The sequence below is a fragment of the Sorex araneus genome, chromosome 4, assembly GCF_027595985.1.
Source record: "Sorex araneus isolate mSorAra2 chromosome 4, mSorAra2.pri, whole genome shotgun sequence".
Classification (NCBI taxonomy): domain Eukaryota; kingdom Metazoa; phylum Chordata; class Mammalia; order Eulipotyphla; family Soricidae; genus Sorex; species Sorex araneus.
This window is the reverse complement of record NC_073305.1, coordinates 124,562,902-124,576,854: the sequence shown is the minus strand read 5'-3', so window position 1 is coordinate 124,576,854 and position 13,953 is coordinate 124,562,902.

The window sequence follows — 13,953 nt, the reverse complement described above, 5'->3', positions numbered from 1 at the left end:
TCTTGATGGAAACCACAAAAGTCAGAAGCCACCCCTGGGAGTCAGTGCTTCATAAGATGCAAGAACTTACCTGGTGCTTTAAGCATGCTAATTTGCCCCAGAATCTTCCCTCTGTTGTAAAGTAACTTCTATGAAAAGAGAAGAAAATGAAAGCAGTGGAGAGATTCCACTGAAAGTAAAATATAATTTCTCCCGCAGTGTTTTGTTTCATAGGCTTTTGTGACTGCTTAATAAGTTTAAAGATGTGAAAGTTTGAGTTGGAAAGAATATGTGAACAACCAAAGAACACATTGGTTTTACATTGGGAAAAAAGCTGAAAATAATTTTCATTGTAGGTAAAGAGAAATTTCTGCAAGTTCCAAACTTATTTATGAATGGGCCAAGAAGAGTAACACAAGTTTTAACCTGATTAATACCCTATACTGCTGATATACTCTTATAATGCATGGAAATTCTCTTTTTTTAAAAAAAAATCAGAAATGAGAGGAGTAGTATAGAATCTGTACCTGCCCTCAGGTTAATGGATCATAACAGGGTGTAATCAAATTTAGAATATTCCTGGGGTGATGGTAGTGAAAGGGCATCACCATTTTTCTGGGCAGCTAATAGATTGTAGCTTTTGGCTTTCATTTGCACAATTGCCACCCAAAGCCCTAAAAAGAATTCTAAAAGCCATGCATCAAAACAAGAAGTCTTTTTCCCAAAAGAGGGTCTCTCACAATTGTAACTTCAGGAAATATAAAACCTTAGCCCCCCACCCCCAATCTGTCCTTTGAATTCCAAAGAGATAATATTCTTAGTAAATAGATCTTTATTATTCTGCTAGGATCGCATTTCCCCCCACTCCACCCACAACCAGGAGCTCAAAACCTTCTCTTTAAAATAGCCTTTATGATTTTCACTGGGAAAAGATCAGAGAACCTCACTCTGTAGGATGAACGAACAGATTTCCTAACAAGCCCTTATTTAACTTTCCAGTGGAAATTTAATACAGTTTGCCAAGTTTTGTTACTGTAAAGAACTTATAAACTTCACAACTTCTCTGTTTTTATTTATAGTCTATATAGCTGGTTTCCATATATTGATTTACAGTAAAACACCAGAGTTGTTTCTCAAGGCTGTGAAGATAGGGGAGCCAGGACGCCTACATGCTTCCCAGACACTCTCTTGGCGGAATAAGACTAAAACAGGCTGCTGGTTGAAACTTAAAGGAGAAAAATAAGTTGTTGAAGTCCAGAGGTCCATAAGAAGACTGAGCAAGGCAGAGGCAGCATGATCAGAGTGCTTAGAGATGATGTGGATACCTACCTAACTCCTCAAACTCAAGTCAACCCATTAGGAAACCCTCCAGACCATTTATTTAAAACAACTCTTGAATAGTTTTCTTGTTGCTTTTCTGCTCCTCGGATAATCTGTGTTTTTATTTTTTTGTTTGCCAGAATATTTCAGCAGTTTCCTCGTCACCCTCTCTAATTCTTACCTTCATCACACCCATGCCTGTGCATAGTTTCTGCACACTAGTTATTATTTTAAAGTAGATATAAGAGCATGTCATTCCCTGCTTAAATATTCAATCCGAAAAGGGGTCCCCAAAGTCCTTTGTGGTATCATTCCCTATATCACCTTTTTTACCTTACTTTTTCGTGTCATTTTTTTCTTGACAGCTGGACTCCACCAATGCTGGCATCCTTGCTGCTCTCTCAATAAGTCAGGCCTACTTCAAAAAATGGAAGCCTCAGTTTCCCCATGCCAGCTGCTATAAGCAGTACTATCTTTGACTGTCCCCGTACTACATTTTTTAATTTCTGAGAATTTCTGAACTCTGTGATAAACAGGATGTGTTAGTAAGTATCCAAAATAAAATTCTGTCCCAGATTTCAGGCTCATGGGAGGCTAAGGAAATGGGTAATACTTAAGGCGAAGGGCCAGACTAGAATCTATTTGATCCCAAAGCTAATTTCCATTAAATTAAAATCGAATAAAATAAAACCTTATTTTTAACTTCCTGCATTCTCTATAACACAATTTTCCAGTTTTCCTATAAAAAAAACTTTCAAAAGGAACCACAGTTAACTTAGTCCTATACAAGTTCCTGCCTAGATGGGGAGGTCCTTTTGCTTCCTCTAATACTTTCCAATAAATTCTTCTTTCTAACACTGAGTCTGAGCACTTTTATTTCTCAACATTTTCACTCTTGAAAATATTGAAGGACCTGGGAACTGTGAGCCCACATAGTGATCAACTGTCCCCAGTCCGGCATAACTCCTAACTCGAGCTTTTCACTGAATATTCTCTTTGGATAACTTCCAGGTCACTTCTTACTTTCTACAGTTTTTGCATACAGGTCATCTGTTTACTAGCATTGTTTTAGGCTAATATCTAGAGGTGCAGTTCTCCACATTGCTTATCCCTCTTCCTTAACTTATTTTTCACATTTTCATAGTGGCACTTATGACCATATGTTACTGTGCATTTTATTGTAGATGTGTTCATTTTCTGCTTCTCTACAGTAACTTGGACAGTTTCTGAGAGCAAGATATTTTGTCATTTGCTTACACTTTAAATTGCCAGTGCCTAGAATGGGACTTGTACTTAGGAACTGTTCATTAAGTATGTGTTGAGGAAATAAATTAATGCATGAATGAACAACATACATGAGACTCTCAATTAGATCCCTGTTATCTCTAATACACGCCTCAACTTTTCTATAAAGCATTGAAAGCCGCTCTTACAGTGTCCTTGACAAATTTTCCCAGAGTTATTGCTTGCCATCCCCTCTCTGTACTCTGCTACTCAGAAAAGAAAAAAACCTATCCACCCTTTCTTTAGCACACCAGGCACTTTCATGCCTCATTCTCTTGCTCACACTGTGCCTTCTGCCTAGAAAGTCTCTTTATCTTTCTCCTCATTCTTTCCCTCCCTAACCCGTGCACATCTCTAGAGACCTCATTCCAATGCCTTTTCCCTCTGTGAAGTTGTCTGTGACTCTTCCAGACAGATTTAATTAATCCCTGCACAGTGCTCCCAAAGTAGATTTTACATGTCTCTTTTAAAACAATCAAATTATATCACAGTTATTTATAACTCCAGCATGGAATACAGTTGAATAAATCAATATTAAGGAGCTTCACCTCTCTAGGAATACGGTATCAGGTTAATCCACAATGTTTCATAACTGAGTTCTTACCAAGCTGACTATAGCTGTATTATTAGTGTGATTGTTGATGATTAACCTCCATTAAGCACTGACAGTATGTTCTCTGTTATTGTAAGCACTTTTTTTAATAAGTGCTTTATACCAACACAAGAATTTTCTTTTACCCTTGTCTTATCTGATGTTACAGTTGTAGAAACAGAGTTAAATGATCCAAATATGATATGCACCATCTCGGATTCTCTGCATACTATTAGTATTACATATCTTCATGGAACTATGGGCTTCATGGATTCAAGTATATTAATCTAAATTGTGGTTAATTTAGAAAAAAATATTACATCAAAATAAGAAAAACTGGGGCCAAAGAGAGAGATAGTATAACTGGTAAGGTGCTTGCCTTATATGCAGTCAAACTGGTTCCTATCCCCACCATCCCATCCGGTCTCCTGAACCTGCCAAGAGTGATTTCTGAGTGCACAACCAGAAGTATCCCTGAACATCCCTGGGTGTGGCAAAAAAGATAGCAAAAAGATAATCAGAAAGGATTATGGACTTAGCCAATGAAATCTCTTGATAAATAACACAATAATTGAAAAAGTTATTTTCTCATGATCTCAAATGGCAACTTTCATACAACTCTACATTATGCAAAGAATTAACTTCAAAAAAGAGTATAATTTTCTCGATACTTAATTTTAGGTCTCTTACAAACAATTGCCAATTTAAAAGTTGTCATGAGCTCAAACAAATAAAAAAGGAAGGTTCAAAATGTTTAAATAAAGATTGGTCATGTCACTGTCACCGTCATCCTGTTGATCAACGATTTGCTCATGCAGGCCCAGTAATGTCTCCATTCATCCTAGCCCTGAGATTTTAGCAGCCTCTTTTCACTCATCCTTCCCAATGATGCCACATTACTGGCCCTTCAGAGGAATGAGACCCATAAAATTCATATATACAGTAAAAATTAATCATAAATATAATAATGATTTTACGAAAAAACTACTCTTATAAAAGAGTTTATCTCATATTTGGTAGTTCAAATACACTCCTAGAGTCTAATGCGATCTGAAAAGTTAATGAAATCAGATTTTTTAAAAAGTTAGCTGGGAGGGGCCTGGAGATGGTAGAGTGAATAGGTCACCTGCTTAGATGTCACAGATGGCCCTACATGGTCCCCCAAGCACTGACAGATGTAGTCCTGGAAACTCCCATTGGGTGACCTGGGGATCTCTTGCATCACCCAAGTAGTGTTTCTTCATGCTTTTCATTGAATGGCCAGTCAGACTTAGAGTCACCAGAGGGATGCCCAATCCTTCAGAGCACTGCTTTGCAGCTCTCCGCCCTGGGATGGGATTAGCTAGAAATTTATTTCCCTGTCAGCATAAAGCAGGGCAGTCATGATTCTTCCCTAATAAGTAAAATGGTGACCAGTATTCAGACAAATAAAAAAAAATCAGCCTAAAATTCAGACAACCTCTTTTCCCACATCCCCACAAAAATTGCTGACTAAAATGAAAAATTGATCCTTTTTACATGTGTCAGAGAAGAGACTATAGAAAAATTTCTGTTCCACCTAGAAATGTATGTAGATGGGGAGCACAAAAATTGAGTCGCAATTTATAGGAACAGTAACCATTATGGGACAAATAACAGTATGTGGGTAGAAAAATCTAAACTTAAATTGCCAGCTTATTAAGTACAATCTTGAAGACAAGATAGAAAATTAGAAATTCCAAAGGCCTTTGCTATAAGCTATTTCCACACTTTTTTTGAGTTTTACCCCTGAGGTTATAAAAAGTGAATATCAGAAAAACTCCTAATTTTTCTGACAAGGGGACAGGAAGAGAGACTTTTAAAAATATACAAAGTATTCTTTTCTTTTATGACCTATGATCAACAAAATCATAGTAAGAAAATGGAAAGCAGATATTTTGCAATAGATCCTCTGTATCACATAAATTTTGTTAAGTGTCCAAACTCTTTGAAGCTCTAACTTCTTTCAAAAGTATAATTGTATTTTAAGGTATGTTGGCCATGTTGTAATCTTAAGTAATGTAGTTTTGAAATTTTGTCATTCACAAATTTCCTTTCACATATGACATTATATCTGGTAAATTTCTAATTTTTCTTTTGCTTTGGTCAAGTTGAAGTGTAGGTCCCATGCATATTTTCCTCCTGTTTAACTGAACCTCTATTACTTTTTGTAGCAACATGAATTATGCATATTAATCATCAAAACTTGAATTTTTACCTCCTCACAAGAGATAATAGTTAAACTCAGCACTTAACATTCTCTATTAAACTAGTTTTAGCCATTTTTTAAAAAATCTACTTTAGAACAAAACCTTGGCCTTTGATTTAAAAAAGTTTGATCACCAAAGAGTGGGCTAGGGATGGGCTAGGGATAGGGAGGAGTCAAATGGTGGATGAGAAATAATAAAAAAAACAATGGGCTTGGTCTCTTGGTGGTGAAGGTATAGTAACTTTGTATAACAAATTAAAAACAATGTTAACACTGTTGTAAGCATTACCTAAATTACTATTAGAAAAGGAATAAATCAATTACAAAAAAGTAAGGACTTGGAACCAGGAAAAGAGGTCTCTTCTCAATATTCACCGCCACCACCACTGAATCTTACTGGATTCTAGGTAATGCAATTGGATAAGAGTAAATTAATAGAATACATATTGATAAGGAGAATATAAAACAAAATAAAAACAAAATAAGAAACCTTTATTTCACACTCCACATATCATATTCATAGTAATTGTTGACTAAAACAATCATATAAATAAAAAGCGATTAAATGGATTAAATCAAGGTTGTGAGATACATGGGGCTAGTATTACAAAGTATTTATTTGTTTTCCTTACTACCCAGCAATAAACAAGTGTAATTTGAAATCAAAAGATCATTGTCTTTTATAATTATGCCCCAACAATAAAATAGCTAGGTATATACTAACAGGGTCTGTGTAAGGCCACCATAAAGATTTTTTTTGTTTGTTTGTTTTACTTTGTTTTGGAGCTGCAGATATTAGTGCTCAGAGCATGCTAACGGCTCTGTGCTCAGGGATAATTGCCTGTAGGGTTCCATGAAATGTAGAGGGTTCCAAGTTCAAACCTGAATCAGCCACTTGCAAGACATGCACCCAACCCATTGTACTATCACATTAGCCCCTTATTTAAAGGTCTTTATGTAAAATTTTACCAAAAAGCCATCATTAGATCATTTGCTTTCTATTGCTGATAATGAAGAGCATATGATGTTGCACCGCCTCAAAAGCGGCCACGAGGTTTTAGGATTCTGGTATTTTAGTAATTAAGTCCAGAGGTATTTCTGCCAGCAGCCTTTTTGTTCCGAGATTGGTTTGTGTGCCTCTGGAATCATGGCTGCTAGGAGTGGAGGAGCTGTTCGTGGGCGGCCACTCGGGGTCTCATGTGGGTTGGGAGCAGGGCCGGTTTTGCCCCCCTCCCCCATTGTGAGATTTCCTGTACGCCCCATCACTGCAAGCTCCTACCTCTCTGTCCATCTGTCTCTGAGAGAGACTGCCGCAATGGGGAAAAGGCCGAGGGACAGAACTCTTCCCCTCCAGGAGCTGCACAGGGCCTAGTTCACAGCCCAGGAGTATATCTGCCAGCAGCGTCTGCATTCTAAGATTGGTTTGTGTGTCTCTGGGATCATGGCCACTCAGGGACAGAGGAGCCATTCCTGAGCAGTTTTTTGTATATCAGGAAAGGAGAAATAGTCCCGGTCCCCACATACCAGAGCCATGTTAGTAGAAGCTCAGTGTCGTAGGGATTCCATCTGGAGAAGGTGGAAAGACTGCACCTTCTCTGTCTAGGGCATCCCTGTGTTGTCAGCTTGGCCTGGGTTCCGGAGCATTCTCCAGCTTGTGGTGGCCACCGGCCAGAATTCTTCACTGCTGAGTCACTTTTCTTTTTTTCTGTACATCTCTTAGCCCATATTTGGCGCATGCAGGTTCTCTGCTAATGAAGTCCACTCAAAATAATTTCTTCTAAGAAAATTTCTCTTAAAATTACTAAGAAAATTTTAATACTTTAGGCTCAAAATGGGCTGGAGCAATAGAGCAGCGGTTAGGGCATTCGCCCTGCATGCGGCCGACCCAAGTTCAATTCCTCCACCCCTCTTGGAGAGACCAGCAAGTTACTGAGAATATCCTGCCCACATGGCAGAGCCTGACATGCTATCAATGGTGTATTTGATATGCCAAAAACAGTAACAACAAGTCTCACAATGGAGATGTTACTGGTGCCCACTCGAGCAAATCGATGAGCTTCAGGAGGATAGTGATGATAATGATAGTGATATGTAAAATTTTACAAAATGTTTATAAAAGAAATTAAAGAAATATATTGACACATCATGTTAATGGATAGAAATAATATTGTCAATGCTCTGTTCTTTACATTTTGATGTATGGATTTAGGATAATTCCTATCTAATCCCTATCCCTATCACTGAATACCAACGTACCAGTTCTACAGTTTTATGGAGATACAAAACTCATAATAATCAACACAAAGTTCAAAGAAGAAAATTAGAAGACTGCCCTGATCAAAGATAAACTTGCAGTTATTAAGACAATATAACATTATTGAAAGAATATACAAATTAGTGACACGTGATAAGAGTGCCAACATTACTGACCTGAAGAAATACGTAAATTTTACAAAGAAACAAAGCTTAAACAATATCACAAACATACGCCTTTCAACATTAGAGTAAAAGAGCTAGAAAGTCACTTATAAAAAAGTGACTTGATGTAGATTTGTGCCCTTTACTAAAATTATACCAAATTGCATCATAAACTTAAATGTAAAATGTAAAATTATAAAACTCCTAGACAATTACATAAGAGAAAACCTAAATGACCTCAGGCATGACAAAATTCTATTTTTTAATTTTAAGAGATAACAGCAAAAGAATTATCTATTAAAGAAGGAACTGAAAAGGTAGAACTAAGTTATCATTCTTATTTTTATGATAGTCACTTTGAAAGGAATGAAAAAACAAACTATAGATTCGGGAAAAATACTTAAAAATGACTTTTTATTAAAGGTCTGCTATGTGAAATATAAAATGAACTATTTAACTTCAATAAGTAAAATACAAGCCAATTAAAAAATTGTCTAAATAACTGAACAGATGCCTGAAAAGAGAAGATACGCAAATGATGAAAAGATGTTGCACAGTATCTATACTTAAGAATGACATTCTGAAGCTGGAAAGCTAGTAAGCAGGTAGGGCTCTTGCCTTGCATATGACCAACCAAAGTTCAATCCCTGACATCCCATAAGGTTTCCCAAGTCATCAGGCATGCTTCCTGAGTGCAGAGCCAGTACTAAGCCCTCAGTAGTGCTGGATGTGGCCCAATAATCAAAAATAAAATAAAATAGGGACTGGAAATAATATAGCAGGTTTTGCATATTGTTAACAAAGATTGATTCCCAGCAGCCCATAGGTTCCCCAAAATACTGCCAGGAATAACTGAGCACCATGGGATGTGGCTCCAAAACCAAAATAATTAAATCAGATAATGATGAGATCCAAATATATATATTAACATAATCAAAATTCCAAATCCTGACAGCATCATATGCAGGTGAGTGAGTAAACATAAAGGTACTCTCATTTATTGATGATAACAAAATGATACAGAAACTATGGAGAACATTTTGGAACATTCTGATAAAACTCAACCTAGTTAAACTATATAGTATAGCAATTTTGCTCCATACTACTACAGAAACTATTTCACAAAACCATGTACATAGAAATATTTGTCTGTTAGTGACTAATCTTGGAGATATCCATGATATCCTCAGTAAGTCAATATTTAAAGAAACTAAGATATGTCCAAATAGTATAATCCTATTCAATGCTAAAAGAAATGAATGATCAGGTCATGAAAAGTTAGACAAATGAATACATGTTACACATTGAAAAAAATAATCAATATAAAAAACTCATGTTTTATTTAAATATTATTAATTTTGGAAGAAATGAACTATGGGTATAGTAAAATAAGTCACTGTATCACTGTATCACTGTCATCCCATTGCTCATTGATTTGCTCGAGTGGGCACCAGTAATGTCTCCATTGTGAGACTTGTTGTTATTGCTTTTGGCATGTTGAATACGCCACAGGTAGCTTTCCAGGCTCTGCCTTGTGTTCAAGATACACTCGGCAGCTTGCCAGGCTCTCCGAGACGGGTGGAGAAATGGAACCCAGGTAAGATTCTTACAAATCAGGGAGAAACATAGACAAGGTAGAAAAAATTAGGGCAGTGAAACTACTCTGATAATACATTGGTTGCTATAATCATTATAGGTTTTTCAAAATCCATAGAAATATTTAGCATCAAGAGTGAACTAATGCATGACTGGGTTCCTGGTGAGTAACATGATTAAAAAGAAGCGGGACAATTGGGATATCACTTAGAGGTCTATGGGCTAAAGGAGATGCTCTCCAGGGGTCACTGTGATCTCTAGATCCTATGAGCCAGAGCTGAACCCAGGTCTCCAGAGAAGGAGGAAGAGAGCCCGAGGAGCAAAGCCTTCAACTATGAAGAGGAACCCAAGTTATTCTGGGAAGAAAACCAGAACATGCTGCCATGTAGAGACATGACCATTTTCACCCTCCTGCGCTTCATCTATGCTCATTGGACCTTGTGACAGGCTGTTACTCTGGGATCAGAAGAGGCCTCCCCTGCTTCCTGGACAGTGGAAAGCAGGACCAAGTTGGAGCTTCAGGGTTTGGGAAATATCACCTCTACCCATTGGAGCAGGACCTTTTGTGGGTCCGGTCGCTCTTGCCTCCCACAAGGGTTGGGGGCTATGACTCCAGAAAGACACTGAGAAGTCTTTTCCTTTAGCTCAGTGGAAAAGCAATACAGCTCTTCTGTCTGTTGAATTAAAAAATATAAAAAAAAACCCTAGTAGACAAACTGTAGGCTTTGAATAACAATGGTATGTTGATGTATGTCAATGTCAACCCACCAATTATAACTAATGTACCAGTCCAGGTGAGATTTATAAAGAGAAATAAGCTGTGCCTATGTTTGGAGGTGGAGACTATACAAAATTTTCCACACAAATTTTCTCTGAATAGTTATTTTGAGGTTTGCTCTTCAGCACAAGATATTATCTAAACTGCAGAGTGTAGTGCCAGAAAGATAGTATAGGGATTAAGATCTTTTCTTTACTTGCAGTCAACCCCATTTTGATACCTTGATTCACATATGGTCCCTTGAACAGCAACATGATGAACCCCTGAGCACAGAGCTAGGAGTAACCTCTGAGAAAGCCCCGGGTGTGGACTATCTACCCCCCAAGAAAAAAACATCAGAGTTTCTGCTTTACTACCTTTATATACATCTTACAATGGGTTATTATATATAAAGCATATGAAGGACTTATGAACTCAGCATAAAAAAAGAACACACAAAACCCATTTTAAAAGTATGCAGATTATTCACAATAGTCAGAATTTGGAAGCAACCTGAGTGCCCAAGAAGAGATGACTAGGTAAAGAAACTTTGGCACACCTACTACATAAAGGAACTATGTAATTGTTAGAATAAGTACTTGCCATAGAGGCAGACTGGGGGAAAGGGGTGGTGTGAGGAAATCTGGGGTCATTGGTAATGTATACTGGTGGAAAATGTATACTGGTGGAGAAATGGGTGTTGGAACATTGTATGACTTAAACCTGATCATGAACAGCTATGTAACTGTGTCTCATGGTGACTTAAAAAAATTTATTAAAAAAAAAACACTTGGTAATAAAAGTGTTCAGAGTTGGCTTAGACATTTTCTCAAGGAAGAAGTACAAATGGCAAAAAGATATGCAACAACTCTTTCAGTATATATTATCAGAAAAAATGCAAACTCATAGAACAATGAGGTATCATGCTTCTGAGAATTCTTATTTTTAAAATTAGAAGTTCAACAAGACATGGAGATGAGAGGAAAAGACTTCCTCCTATGCTGTGGGTGAGAGAGTAAGTTTGTAGAGTCATTTAGGATAACAGATGTATTGTCCTCAAAAATTTTTTATAAATGCAAATTCTAGCTATCCCACATCTGAGTATTTATTCCAAACTCTAAGTACAAAGCACTGTAGCACTGCACTGTCATCCGTTGTTCATCGATTTGTTCGAGTGGGCACCAGTAACGACTCCATTGTGAGACTTGTTATTACTGTTTTTGGCATATCAAATACACCAAAGGTAGCTTGCGAGGCTCTGCCATGTGGGCGGGATACTCTCTGTAGCTTGCCGGGCTCTCCGAGAGGGACAGAGGAATCAAACCTGGGTCGGCTGCGTGCAAGGCAAACGCCCTACCCGCTATGCTATAGCTCCAGTCTTAAGTACTAAATCGAAGATACATATTGACATGTATTTATTGCAGAATTATTTGCAATAGTCAGAAACTAAAAGCAGCCTAAGTACCTACAGATAACTGAATAAAGAAAATGTGGCAAAACTCACACACACACAAGGACAATACTTTGCTATAGAAAAGATAGAATCATGCCCTTTGCAATAAAATGGATGGATCTATAGAGTATTAAATTTAGATGAAAAAAAAAGAGCCAAATGTAGAAAATAAGCACTGTCTGATTTTATTCAGATGAGGTATATAGAGAAAACCAACTGAAGAGTCAATCAAGTTTTATTTTTTTAGAATAGACTGAGGTAAATTGAGATTAAGAGAAACCAATTTCATAGTGAAAGATAGAATTTCACTTTTAGTGGCAACATTAATGCAGTACATACTTAAATATATGTTGATTTTTTTGTGACGCACACCTGAAATCTAAATGATGTTATAATAAAATTAAAAATATTACTTCAAAACATTATTTTATTTAAAAATTAAAATAATGATAAATTATTACCATTTATGTTGCTATGATTGTGTTATATTATTCATAATAATTGTAAAATTATCAAAATAAGTGGTATTTTAAAGCCTCTTTTCTATATCTACTGATTTATGTTTATATTAATATTAGTAATTAGGAATAATTTATAAGGGATATTTTCAAATTAGTCATATACAACAACTGTTGGTATTGCCCTCTTTGAACCAATAATCTTTCTCTTCTCCATCTTTTAAAGACATTTTCATTAATCAAGTTGTATGATTACAGTTTTAAAATTTTGAGACAGTTTTCTTCATACTATGTTGAAAGAGTTTTTTTTTTTTAACTTTAGTTGTAGGATGTCCGACTTTCAAATTCTTAATTGTTCAAGAGATAAGTTTTCAGATTCTTCTTAACAGCACAAAAAAAGACTGGGCAGAACCTCACTGAGTTGTATGGATTTTGGATTATATCATAAAAAGATGACTTTTCCTTGATTGAGGTGAAAGGTGGAACTAACCTAGGGGATGAACTTATGGGTAATTCTATAGATAAACACTTTCAGAATCGAAGTCTAAATGTAATTTTCTGACAAAAACTCAGGCTTTTTTTTTTTAAGCTTTCCAATCAAGACATCTGAAAACTTCTGGAAAATGAATCTGGAAGATTGAGAAGAATTGTAGGAGATTTAAGAGGAACATGAGTATTGGAAAAGATTTAGAATCATTCTCCAATAGATTTATCCCTCCCCATCTGTACCAATCTGGTTTCCCCATACTTCCCAGTCTGAGTTTGAGTTACACAAACTCAAAGAGTATTTTTAGTCCAAAATAATTTACTTTTTAGCAGAATTTAAGTTAAAGTGTAGGGCCAAACACAAAAGCACTATCCACATAACTTGCTGGTTTTAAAACCCAGCAAGTCTTTCTGTCTTTACAAAAGTGATGTCTATGAATATTTGAAATCACCATATGAGATACATATTGTATTAAATGATATTTGGTTTATAAATGTTGTGAAGAATAACTGTCCAATCACCTAAGAACCACTGGCACTTGTTTTTTTATATTAGATAAAATCACAAGGTTCTCTTTCTTTATTTAAAGTTCATTTTTATTGTATAACATTAGTTAACCATAAAAGTACAAGTAAAAGGTTCACTTTACAAGTAATTATTCCTTTACACACAATATGGTTAAAAAAAATCAGTGTTTTATTTTAGTGCCCTTTCAGAAACTCAAAAAAAATTGAATGCTCTGCATTTTAAAGAAATCTTTGCTTTCAGATTGAAGAGTTAAATTAAAGAGAAGTCTAAGAATTAGAGATTAGAATTGGTCATTATGGGAATACATACATATCTGTATGTATTAGAATACATACATATCTGTCAGAAAATATTTTCTAACTCAGATTCTGAGTAGAATATTTCTAGTGATCCCTGAGTTAGTTGATGACATTAATAGCTAGTTCTAAATTTATATTACTGACTTACTATGATATAACTGCCTTACACTTCAACAAATATTATACTTTTCATTCTCCATAATAATTGTTTTCCCAGTTTCCCAATTGACATACCTAGTTCATTTTTGTTCACAAATAACAAATAAATTAACACAAAAAGGTATTTTATTATAAAATGTTTTACTGTTGTCACATAAAGCTATTAGTATTTTAGTCTTATAACTTATTAAATAATTCATTAAAATATTAAAGTTATGATCTGAATTTTGTATGTTGTTTGTATGCATCCTATGCCTAGAATTTATCTTTGTTGCTACTGATATTCATCAGATACTAAATATTCCTGTTAAAGTGGACAATAAATAGGTAAGAAATAGTATAAACTAAAAATAAAACTATAAAAGATTATATAGTACATTTGTTAACTACTTCACT